We start from the raw sequence: 12,959 nt of genomic DNA, 5'->3' as shown, positions 1-12,959 counted from the left end.
AGGTGGGCCCGAGCCTCCCCCAGCCCCGTCCCCGCCCCGCCGGCAGGGAAGGGGCCCGGGCTCCGGCACGCGGTGGTGGGGGGAGGGAGGGAGGAGGAAGCGGTCGGTGTCTCCGGCCTCCGGGGCGGGGGGGTGGGGGGTGGTTGTGGTGTGTGTGTACAGCGGGGCCGGTCACCGGGATGGAGGAGGCAGCCGGCCCCGGCGCCCGCCGGGGGGCCTCCCTCCCTGCCACCTGCCCCGGCGGCGGGGCCGGCTTTCCGCAGCGGGGCTGTTCCGCAGCGCCGCCGCCTCCTCCCGGAGGTGCGGGAGGCAGCGAGGGTTTCCCGGAATACGGCGGCGGGGCGGGGGAGGGGAGGCCCGGGGCAACGGGCACGTCCGGCCTGCGGCGGAGCTTTGTGCCGCCGGGGCGCGGCGGGGAGCCCCGCGGGGGCGCGCCCGAGCCCGGGGGGCTGCGGCGGGGCCGGCCGGAGCAGGGCGGCGTGTGGCGTGTGCGTGGGGAGAGCGGGGAGGCACAATGGCTGGGAGCGTGTCAGCGGGTCCCGGAGGCGGGGAGGGGGACGACGCTGGTTTATTTATTTTTTTTTCTTAAAGGAAAAAAAAAAAAAAGCAAGCTGCTGGTTCTGATAATCCACTTGGAAAAGGGGATTCCTGCCCTAGTGGGGCGGGGGGAGGAAAGGAACTGGCTCAGCCTGGAGTACACGGAAAGGGAGAGGGGAGTTTGCTCTCGGAGTGTGTTGGTGCTTGGGGCATGCACTGCGCAGGCAAACGCCAGGAAAAAAATCCGCGTTAATGAGGCAAAATGCGAGAGGAAGAGCACTTTTTCCCACGTATCTTCTAAAATTACATCCCTTATCCACATGCATGCTTCTGGAGGACTTCTCTCTTAACTATGCAACTAATTACTGTTTTCCCTAGTTTTTCCTACTTTTTACTTCAAAGTGACTTGGCAGATTTCTATCAGTCATCATATTCATGACTGAGGAGGGGAGCGCAACAGCTACATGTAGCAAAACCTGTTTTTTGGGACAGCACAGGTTGTCTTTGTGTTGAAGGAACCCGTTGAAAACTTTCTGATCCCAGTTGCTTTGCATTAAGCTGCTCAGCTTATTGTTCGTAATAGACCTAGAGTATGAAAGATGTACTTCAGGGGTGAGGTGGCTAACCATTTTTCTGTGTTCCGTTTATGTTCTCAGGACATTCCTGTTTCCCAGTTTTTTTACTTAGAGGGAGAAATGGAAGCTGAGAAGCAGCATGTTTTAAATGTATTTAGTTACTTGGATAGCCCTGCAAAATATAGTCATATTTGTTTTCAGTATTTATAATCCCCTACAAGTCAATGTTATGAAGTATATTAGTCAAAAACTGGTTTTATTTAGCCTTTAGTGTGTCAAAATACAAATTGATATATAATAAGTGGTACTTATAACTTAAGTGGAGGAAAAAAACATACATGTGCTGTGGAAGAAAAAAAATGACAAGTGATGTAAGATATCTCAGACAAGTATCTATCAAGTGTTACGTGGAAGAATGAAAAAAAAATTTCATTAGCAAAATTACCACTTCAGCTTTTTTGTTTAATGTGGAGTATCCTTTGTAACCTGCATACCATTTGTATGCTGCAACAGTTTGGGTTTTTTCTTCTGAAATCTAATGGTAGTGATGTGTTCATCATTGCTTGCAAAACAGCTGGAAATAAATAATATTCCATTGTAATCAATCTGTTCTCACTTCCTCTTTGCACAGCCAGGCTCATAAAGCAGAACAGGATTGTTTCAAAATTATCTATCGTCTCATGGAAAACATCAGTTTTCCAAATACATGCTAAAAATGTTCTTTTTTCCCCCCTTTTTTAAGCAGGTTACCAGTCTGAAAATAGTTGGACTCCTGAATTCAGCCAACCTGGCACGATCACGTATAGGGAGTACACGATCACATATAGGGAAACATTTTGGCTAGCTGAGTTTGGGATTCAGTTCCCAGTCTATATTCGTAAAGATTGAAGAGAGTATATAAGCGACAGTTACGGTACTTACCTCTCCTACATATGGACATGAGACCTTCTTCCATGGAATTTTTCTTTACTGAAATTCTCTGTCCATATGTATGGCTTACAGTTTTACATGTAAAATTTGATAAATGGTGTTTTCTGTTTGGAGGCATGTTTATAGTCTAATAACTAGAAAACAATCCTTTGTCCTTTAAGATTATATATGTACATATATTATGTATGTCTATGTATATATTTTAGGATCATAGCTCTGACTGCTTAAGAGTACCTGTTTATTGGTGAGGATTCTTGTTCTTAATCCTAATCAAAATTATGAGGTCAAATTAAAGGTTTGGTGAGAGGTGATTTTCTTCTCTGTTGCAAAATCAAGGACAGTCACATCATTCATTTATCACGGAAAACATTCGACATACGTAGTTGATCGTGAATGGGAAGCGTTGGTCAATTTAACTGCTAGTCAGATGAACCTAGCTGTCAAAAATGTCTTGGTTGTCTGGTGATAGGCAGATGTAAATGGTTAGGTTTGCAGAATGGTAATGTATGATCCCTCCTAAGGCTGTCTTAAAAATCTAGATAGCGATGGGAACTGCAGGGGGCAGAAAGTGTCCGTTCCTCCCGCCTTACCTACGCTGCCTACTGCATTATGCTTTGGAAGACCATTTTAATGCTGCTTGCTGTTTGCTATTCGTTTTTAATACGTACCTTTTCTGCAAATCAGCTTTTATGAGCTTCAGCTCTCGGTTCAGTATGCGTTACACCCGGAGTTTTGAATAGAATAGCTGTAAAGCACAGTTTATAGTTGGAAAGCTATCTCCTGAACGTGTATTTGAATTCTCAGTCAGAAGCGAGAGGTAATTATGTATATACTTTTGTAGGTACTGGAATTCTGGTGAAGGTTTTAGGAGTACGTTTGCTTCTGAAGCATTGTCTACAGTGGGATTTGAGCTGTCGTCATGGTGCATCGTTGTATCTACACGAAGGAGCGAGGCTGTAGCTTGCCTCGCCTCACTGCATCTTGGCCAAAGTAGTAAAGTGCAGCATCGTTGTACGTGCTGTTCTAGGCAAAGGCTTTGCCATACTGTAAATGCGTTGCTGATGGTAAAGCCTAAGCGAAGACGAAACCTGTCTGTCATACTGAAGAGTGGAACAGGAAAAGGGATAGAGGAAGAAATCTGAAGGATGGCTCTTGAAATTGTAATAATTGTGACTAAAAGTTGGAACTAGATTTCAGGGCTTAAGTTGTATGTAAAGTGGCACAAAATTAGGGTTGACCGTCTTGGCCTTAGGGCTTTGACCTGTGACTCTTGATTTTTAATTTGTGATAGTTAGAATCTGTTTAATAAGCTGACGGCAAAGCTCATGTTTCTGTAGGTCATGGACTTTACCTTGAATATTTTGATGTGGAAATTACCTCACACTTAATTAAGTAACACTGTATAAGAGGTCCTTAAATTTGACACCACTACCTCCCATTCAGGAATTATGGAACAGACAGAGGATGCTAAAAAGACTTACTGCCAGCCCTTTGTGTCAGCTTTTTCCATTTTTCTGTAGGGTCACACTTGAAACGCTTTGCTTATTCCTGTAGAATTACAGATGAGAAAAATCTGTTTTGCAGTGCTGAATGTAGTTTTTGGTCCTCATCAGTGAGCATTTAGACATGTAGATGCATCTTTGTGTCTAGGAGTTGCGAAGTAATGGTTTCAGTGCTTGAAGGGCAGCTGAATTTACAATTAAATTCTGTCTTACTGGACTATACACCTTGGAGGAAAACTGTCTTTCTCGTTCTGAATGGTTCTTATTATCCCTGCTCTGAAAATGTTCTCAATGATAAAAGTAAACCGCTCATTATGACCACAGTCATGATACGCACAAGGTCCTATCTGGAATTTCAGAATGTTTGTTCTGTGCTTCTGCCAATAGATCAAAGAATAATTGCCTGTCAGGGGTTGTACACTGTCATTGACAGCGGGTGCGTTCTAGCATATTTCTTCCTGTTTGAGAGCTTCTGTTGTTCTTTCCATTATTCTCACTTTACACGGACCCTCCAGACTGGTTGATGCTTTCAGATATGGAGAAACATTTTCTTTTATGGGTGATGACTTTTCCACAGGTATCCTTCTCCCCATGTGCTTGGGACTTCAGTCCTTTGTTCCTTCTTATATTTGACAGGTGATTGATTAATAGATACTTAAAACTGAAATTACTTTGGTTCATTTCCTAACTTTCAAAGTAGAAAAAGCTTAATATCATTTTAGCAAATAAATGCCATGTCATGTTTTCAGTAGCAAGTATTGTGGTTCACAGTCTAAATCAACGTGTTAAGTTCTTGCTAAAATGACCTTGCAGTCACAGGGTAAGCTAATGGTGGAACTTCTCCTCGAATGCCTGTTGAGGCATGCTTGCTCGTTTGCTTTCTCCCTTGCAGCCTTGCCCCATATACCTGTCCAGGAACAGGGAGTGTTGCTTAGGCGATTTGCTTTGTACCATAACAGATGGGCAAGGAACCTTACCAGGCTGTGCAGCCTTCTCAGACTCGGTGTTTTGATTGCTTAAACTAATAAGGAAATCTTAGCTTGTTTTTCTTTAACGTTTTTAGCATATGAACCAAACTTCTGGATTACAAAACCTGTGGAGAATTTGAAAGAGGAGTCGAGGATTCCAGAAGCATGTCTCTTTTTCAGCTGCATACTCCGCTTTGGCTGCTTGTGTGACCTGTCTGATTCACTCAGGAAGGATGTTCTTCTTTGCCATGTGTTCTGGGGACTACCTTCTCCTTGAAAGCCCATAAGAAGTGTCAAAATCAGCTGCAAGCTTCACTGTTCAGGAGGTCTCCAGTTTTATAACTGAACAATCTTCCTTAGTTCTTAACCTCTAAGGAGTAGAAAGGTCCTTAGACCTGCTGAAGGTAATGTTCTCTTTCCTCTTGCTGTGAAGACACGATATTTGGTGTGAGACACATCCAGACATGAGATTTTAGCTCCATACACAGTGGAGCCTTGTGTATGTGGGACAAGACAGATTGAAAATGCTCCACTGAGTTTGTCTTTGGTGCCAAAGAAGAATATAATACCAGGCCTTCCTCTTCCTAGTGGTGTTAATCCCTATTTTGTATCCTCTGCCATGTTTTTTTAAATAAATGGTTGATTTCTGGGCCAAAGGTTAGGAATTAGTCTTGTGCCATGACCTCTGCAGTCATGAATAGCAATTCTTGAGTTGTGGGATCTGAACCATCAGGACTTACCCAAACACTTGTTCGTATCTCTTTTTCGGGTCAACACTTACAGTCTGATTTAAAGGTTACACAAATCTCTGTCATTGAAGCTGACTTATGAAGAATGGTTGTATTGGAACCATTTCCTTCTCTATATTTTTTAATATGGATGGAGAGCTAAATGAGCACAATAAATGCAGTTTTCCTGCATTTTGTTTGTTCCCTGTTGCAGAGAAGGAAGATGGATCTGCACAAGCTGACGGAGGAAAAATATAGGGGTATGTGGACAAGAAGGCTGCCTTATTTTTTTCTGTAGTCTTATCAGCAGTCAGGGTTTGCTAATAGCCAGGCTGTTTGTCGGGAGCAGTTGTAGCATCTCTTTTAATTTTGTCTGCAGTCAATGATCTTATTTGCTTGATGTTGCAACGTTGAAAGCTTTCAAACTGAAATGATGGCTAGTAGTGTGAAGGTGAGCAGAGTGGAATGGCTTTGTTTGATTTGTTGGACTATCTGTTGAGCTTTATTTTAAGCCATCAAAGCTTTAAACTCCAAACAAAGGTTAGCTGATATCCTCATTTTTGTTTCAGCCCTTAATCTGTAGCGTTAACATGAAACCGGAGCTGCAAATCAGTTTCAAACCTTCTACACTCCTTTCATTTGAGGATTTTCTGTCTTAGTAACTGGAGTAACAAATCAACGGGTAAATGCTACTGACTGATAGTGGAAGTTGTCTGCTTGTGAATTGCTGATTCCCCTTCTCCTGACTTACTGCTACTTGAGTCTGAGCAAAAAAAAGTATGTTTGCCTTTGGGACATACTCTGGGGATCCTGCTTTGTAACAAATGCTGTTGCAAATGTTAGTTTGATTCCCAGTGGTGGCTGTGGTAGCTGATTTGTTTTAAACTGAGTTAATCTTTCTCTGGTTTAAAAGCTTGTTTTTCTCATATTAAACCTAGCACCCATAGTTTTTTCCTGTTTATGTGCGATTGACTTGGAACTATGGTTTCTTGATGTCTTTTTCCTGGTAGATGTAGGGCTTTTTTATCGGCCATACCTTTCCATTTCATTTGGCTGACAGCTACTTGAAAAGGTTGGGTTTGGGTGTTTTAATTCTTGTATTCCCATGGTTCTCCAAGTATTTATAATGTGTCTGTAGCACGTGGCAGCATCGAAGGTGAGGAGAAACATACATACTCTTCCTTACATATCAGTTACAGTGGCATCACAAGAAAGGCAGTCTGAAGGTGGCCTGTATGCATTTTGCTGGATTTACTAGAACTATATTTTTAAAAAGTAATCTTTTTTTTTTAACCATGCAAGGAGCCATTTTTGTTAGAGCCTTTCTAGGCTTGGTCAGAGCTGCCTAGAGCAGCTACCTCCAATCTCTTGTTAACCTATGGGCAACGGAGGTAAGTGAGTGAAATGCTATGATGACATTACAGTTTATTATGTTATCCTGGAGTGTGTTGTCAGCAAGCAGTGCTGAAGCGTAGGGAGAGCCATATGTTATCCGAGAGGCCTGAATTGGGAACCTTTTCTTACCAGAAGCACTTCTAGAAGCTGATAGATCTGTTCTGACTGGATGCTAACTCTGTCTTGGTAGTTGTATTCTTTTACATATTGATTTGGAAGTCCTTTATGTACACTCTGCTTAATTCAAGATAAGAACTTTGCTGCATTAGCTAGTAATATAATCAATGTTGTAAAGAGTTACTCATTGCAAAATTAACCTGTGTTCTGTTTGGTTCAAAACACATGCAACTTGCATAGCAACTCCAGAATGATCTGTGGTTTACTTTAGTGCTAGGACAGCTTCCACCATGTCGATACCTCTCATTTAAGAAAAAGAATAATTTTATCTATTTCAAGACCTATTTGATGATCAGTAAAGTGAACTGTTACCAGACACCAGTTGACTCAAAGTAACCTGAGATTCACTTTTATCAGTTGGTAACTGATTAGCAGTAAGTGGCTGTCTTGTCACATTCTTTTGTGTGTGAAATACAGCAAATAGTCGACTTTGTTTCAGTTCTCTACTTGGGTAGAATGTTACGCAAGTTGTTTGTTGTTTTTTTTTTTTTTTTTCAAAACCTCTCAGTGATATGTAACACTAATTTAAAATTCTTATTTTTTTCCTGTCTGTCTCTGCTGCTTTTCCAAGTTTGTAAAGATAACTTTTTCCCTCTTCTTCTTCCTTTCCTGTGTTTAATGGAGCTTGAAATTAGCATGGCTCTTCTTGTCTGCCTTTTGCATAGTATCACTGGTGATGTCAGCATATCGCTGGGAAATACTTCTGTGAAGGTCTATGGTGTATTAAATTTGTAATTGAATTAAAAAATTGGGTGTTAGGCAAGGTGAAATTAAAAAAAAAGAAAAAAGTAGATGTGGTAACAAAAGTTGTTTTCAACAAATTTAAAAAATGTTGTGTTTTTTTAGCATAAATATTGGGGCCAGTGGGAATTCTGGTGTCCAGTAACAAATTCTGACATTAAACATGTAAAATATATTAAATATCATATTAAAAGTAGTAGTGAGAAGCAGCTCACTGAATGTGATGCTGCCTTAGTAGTAACTCTGAAAAGAGAACCTAGGTTTAACTACACTTACGTGGTCTTGTTCTTATACCATGCTGTTTTTGCAATGTGGCAGTTGGTTTGCACACACAGCTGAGCTCTTCTGCACATGCAAGATGTAAAAATGTAACTATTCATAAATTCAATGAGTTGTATTTATGTAGAATTAAATTGTAGAGATGATTAGTTTACGTTGCAGTTAAGAGATTATTAGAATATCTCTTCTTTTTCATTAGTGGCTTAATCTGGATTTCTGTGTGGCAACTCTTGCCCTAGTATGTTAAACCAAGTTGTTTTCATCCATATATATATATATATGTCAATATACAATTTTAAAAGTAGTATGTAAAATCCAAACAGTAAAAATTACAAAATTACTAATAACTTTATTTTTGCCTAAACATGTGAAAGACCCTGTAGTACTTGAATATAGTTAAGTGATGGGGATGATGGAGTATCGAACACCGATGTGACACTGAGTTCCATTTGTGGTGATTGCCTCGCTTGTCACTCAGAAATTCATGCATCCAAGTAGCCTTTTTTAAATAGGGTTTGACTTTGGATTCATCTTACTGAATTGACTACCAGGGCTTTTATATGTATGTTTTGCTTCTGTTTTTAAAGGGCTTTTGTTTTGCATGAAATACAGACTTGAATTCTATTACTTCAGTGTGTTAGCACAAGGAGAGAAAACAGCAGCTATAACCTTTATTTTTGCCTTCCCTCCCCCTCAATTTCTGTTTGTTCTGTTTTTTTTAAAAAAAAAGATTAATCTTCCTCTCCTTGTGTCTTCGAACCACGTAATGTTATTTCACAAAGTTTGTCTAATTGTAATTTGGGCTTCTGTCCTGTGCATTCAGGCTTGTTATTGCATGCAAGTCAGATTTTAAGGGACATTCTTTAGAATACACTTGGTAAATAAAGGTAAGATTTATTGCACAGCAGATGTATGATGACTTCATAAGTGAAGACAGCTGAGATAGCTGACTGATTTCAGTACCTCATTTATGTTAGGTGAGGCTTTGTGACCCTGTGCTCTCCAGTGACAAATGCAAAATTTGTCTTAAGGTTTTATGTTTTTCTTTGCTGTGCTTTGTTATCTTCATATTGCTGCTCAGTTTTCTTCTTAAACTGGATCGCTGTCCTGCTTGGCAGCTAATAAGCAGGGTGAAAGTCTCATATAATCTTGTTTTCTGTACGTTGCTGACTTTTGTCATGCTCTCTTAGCAAGCATCCTCCCCCAAAAGCTAATTATCGGATATGTTTATCTGAATGGTTAACACTCAATTCTTTGGTCATTTGTGACTACATTTTGTGTTTTTGGTTGTGGGATGATCTTAACAGTGATGTGGAGAACAGAATGAGGAAAGCAGTGAAAATAGTTTCAAGAGTTATTGCAGTTATGTGCATAAAGAGGAACAAGTCTCTTATCTCGTTATGAGGCTCTTCCCTAACGAAATTGGTCTTACACTTTGTCCAGCATAATGTTATATTACTACCCTTAGTGATGTGTTTCCTTGTCGCATGGTAATTCTGCTTCTTATAACTTTTCTTGATGTTTAAGTTCTATTGTTGCCCCAATAAATTCAATTTCTTTTCTGCATCTCTTTATAATTAGTCCGCATTGATTCGGTTATCAGAATTGATTCAGACTTGCACATGCAGAAGAGTTACTGTCAACCACTTGTTTGCTAATTGAAGGGATCTCAATCACAAAGTGCAATGGAATGGTACCAAAGTTTGTAATTGTATGGAGTGTATCACTGTGTATCTGTGAAATAGTGCCAAGTTTAAAAATGAAAAATATACACGGAGCATTAGAGAAATTGCTTTATGATGCTAAGTAAATCTTTTGTTCATCTATGTGGTTAAGTATTTTACGAAAAGGAAACTTGAGGGGAGAGATCCTGGTATGTCTGAGGTCGCAGGGACATCTCATAATTGGAATGCAAGTTTTCAGGCCCTTATTGAAAGATTTCTGGCAGTAGGAGGTGGAGGGTTTTTTTGTCTGTCTTAGGCTGTGTACTGCAAAAGTTTGACTGTAGAAAAACAGAACTCCAGTTTAGTGGTAACCCAAAGAATTACTTTATTATAGCAATTCTTTATAAAGCAAGCAATTTAATTCTGTAAGCACATTGTACCTGTAGATTGAAGCTGTTTTGCAGACAAGTTGTTTTAAGCAGTGGAAAAAAAGAACACAAGAAAATGAGTTTAAGGAGGAAAAGGCAGGTTAGCAAATCTGACAAATTTTAAAAGCTTGAATTAAAATTTAAGAACTAGCTATATATGTGGGAACTAGTGAAACACAAGTGTGTGATGGAATTGGCAAATGGTTTGCATCACAAAAATGCCATTCAGATACAGGACAGGGCAATATTTGATTTACCAGAGGAGAGCAAAAGATGTGACATTTGGACCTTTCTGTGCATTATCACCAAAAACTAGTGAGTGGGGAACACGAAATCCAGCTCCTTGGCTGTGGGTGTATGTGTGTGTCTTTCCTTAACAGTCTATGGAAGTACCAGCTCTTGGCTGCATATTCTTGCTGTGGTACCATTCGCTGCATTGTGTTGGTGCGATGGTGCTGTGAACCAGAAAGAACAGATAAGGATGAAAAAGATTTTTTTTTTTCTCCTCTTAATAATATTTCACCTGAATTGGCTCTGTTATGTGTCAACGTAGGGTTGAACAAACAGCTGTAGCATTGGTAGCTTGAGGAGAGGAGTGCCTGGGCGATGGCAGAGGACTTGAGTGGTGACGCTTGGAGGCTGTGTAAGGCAGTTTGAGTAACCACTGCTGCCAGTGTGCCACTTTGCCACTGACAGATTGACTGTGTTTGAATGTTCTCCATGTACTAATGGTTTCTTCTGGAAAGTGTGGCTAATACTAACTTCATTTGAAAGGTTCCATGAAGGTAGACCTCTGTTACTACTACAGTTGTGCGATTGTACCTGGTATTGTAAGTATTGCATGCTTTCACAGATGTACTAGTGTGTGCTGAGCCTGATACGTGAAACTTGTCTTATGTTTGCAGTCATTAGAATTTATTCCAGTATGCAAATCATTTGCTTCTACTCCAGTTTCCTTGTGAAAAATAAATGAACCAGGGAGTGTAGAATGCCTGTAATCTGTGATCAGCTATTACAGAAAATCCACTTTTCACATTACATTTAATTTAATGAAATTAATAGTGTTTTTCTAAGTAATCAAGTTATGAGCCACTCGTTTCCCTCTTTAAACAGGCCTGTCTCTAAGTTAAGATTTCTGTCTTTTATAATCAATATCTGTTAAGATGTTTTAATTTTTTTTTTTTTGGTTTAAAGCATCTGGTCATGGGGCATGTGTCTAGATCATGCTCATGCTGCATATAGTTGAGAATGATGGGATAATGGGATTGTAGATTAGCTCTTTATGGTACTGATTTTCCTCTGGCCTGCTTCCTTGTGTAGTCTAGAGCAGCCCCAGGGCTGTTCTGAGCTGTGCCAGCTGGCTGCAGCCCTGCGGGACTGGTGTGCCAGATGGAGACAGAAGGAGAATAGCAGCACTCCAGTAAAACCCTAACATGCTTCCTAGGGTCGAGGAGAGGTGCTAGCTCTGCAACCACATCAGGGCGTCCTTGGGCAAGTGGTTGTGCTGGTACCCAGCTGCTCTTGTACTGGTGCAGCCGTGGAAAGGACTGGACTAGGGCATCTGTGGGTCTTCTTTTTTTTTTGAGGAGATGCATAATACAGGATTCAGCTTTTGAAACATTTGGAGTGTGTTAGCATCGCTGCCTTTCTAGTTTTATGCTTCTATACTGTATCTGTGAAATGTTGAATTCCATAGCTTGTACAGATAATAAAATAGAAAAAAAATCTATCTTAATATTGAGCAAGTGTGGTGTTTCCTGATGTGTTGTCCTGTTTTTTTCCTGACTACTGAAAAATGCTGTTATCTATAAGATATCCAGACAAGAAAAAGCTTGTTAATACTGATGGTTTTTCTTTTTTTTTTAATTAAAACAAAACAAACCCCTTCATTTTACTGCCTGAGTGACAACTTTAAACATGCTTAAAACAAAAGATATAAGAAGTTTTAATCCATTCATTTGGTGAGTTGACTTTATAGTTTTTACTGAAAGAAATTTATTTCTTAGAATACCAGTGAAATCTGTTGTTGGTATTACTGCTTTATATTTGAGTAGGCCTGCTGGTCCACCTCAGCCCTGTGGCCGCCTTTGTATTCAAGAACAAGCTTAGTCAGAGTAGTCTCGCAGCCACAGCAGAATAGCCTCATCTGCAGATGATGTACCCCACAAAAACCATGTGTTTGAAGATTTCCATCTTGTGGAGATCAGGACAGTAAATGGGTGAAACTCCTTGAAGATTCATATTACCTGATGACTGCTCAAACAGTAGACGTTCTCTAGAGGAGCTGAGATACACCAGCTTACCCGGTGTTTCGTCACTCTCTTGCCACAGAAGTCTTTGTTCTCATTGCCCCATTAATGCAGCTAACACTTCTAATCCAGCAGCCCAAAATAGCTGTCAAGCTTGGATTTTACTCTGGTGGCATTTGCTGCACAGATAGTTGATATAACCCAACATGCTGAACTGTAGCTGAAAAAAAACCCCAATTGAGGCACATAAGCCTATTCTGGTCAGATATTTCAAGTGTCTGATTTAAATAAGCTAATAAACTCAACATGATAGTATGTAAAAAGGCTCTTCTCCTCAGAAGAACAATTTACTTACTTTGAGGCAAAAAAAAGGCCTGTCAGCCTCCAGAACTGTATGGATACTAGTGGGAATAGGCAAGGAAGGATGTGCCCTGTAGCTTCCTTGCTCCAATGACTATCTGTGCTGGAGGAGTGCACTAGAAGGAGAATGGACCACAGAAAGCAGTGGCTATCTTATTCCAACCTAAATAGTATCTGTCTCTGCTCTTGAAGACAGAATGCTGGTATTTTTGTGATCCCATAGGACATTATGTAGGTTTGGGAGTTGTTGTTTTGTCTTTGTTACCAAAGACAAGTGATTTAAGGCTATGTCTATCATGAAAGATATGCTAACTTGAAGTACTGGGAGGAAAAGTATGGTGAGAAATAATTTACAAGCTGCTCTGAGGGAGTTAAAAACAGAACTTTGTATTGTAGCCCCCTTGTAATTTTGCAGGAGTTGGGGGA

General features: G+C 40.4%; 1 protein-coding gene across 4 annotated transcripts in view; it reads left to right on the top strand.

Moving 5' to 3' along the window:
* Positions 1-12,959, top strand: part of USP22 (ubiquitin specific peptidase 22) — a 111,768-nt gene that overhangs the window by 471 nt on the left and 98,338 nt on the right. Inside the window, exons 2-3 of one of the 4 annotated variants that reach the window (XM_072878583.1) lie at positions 4,608-4,916; positions 5,455-5,500. The exons of 2 other annotated variants lie outside the window; for them this stretch is intronic. The gene's annotated coding sequence lies outside the window, so the exon portion shown is untranslated. The remainder of the gene's footprint in view (positions 1-4,607; positions 4,917-5,454; positions 5,501-12,959) is intronic. One more of the 4 variants, XM_072878584.1, reaches the window with a different exon arrangement.

The sequence above is a fragment of the Ciconia boyciana genome, chromosome 13 (assembly GCF_034638445.1).
Source record: "Ciconia boyciana chromosome 13, ASM3463844v1, whole genome shotgun sequence".
NCBI classification, from domain to species: Eukaryota; Metazoa; Chordata; class Aves; order Ciconiiformes; family Ciconiidae; genus Ciconia; species Ciconia boyciana.
This window is presented reverse-complemented; position numbering and strand designations above follow the sequence as displayed.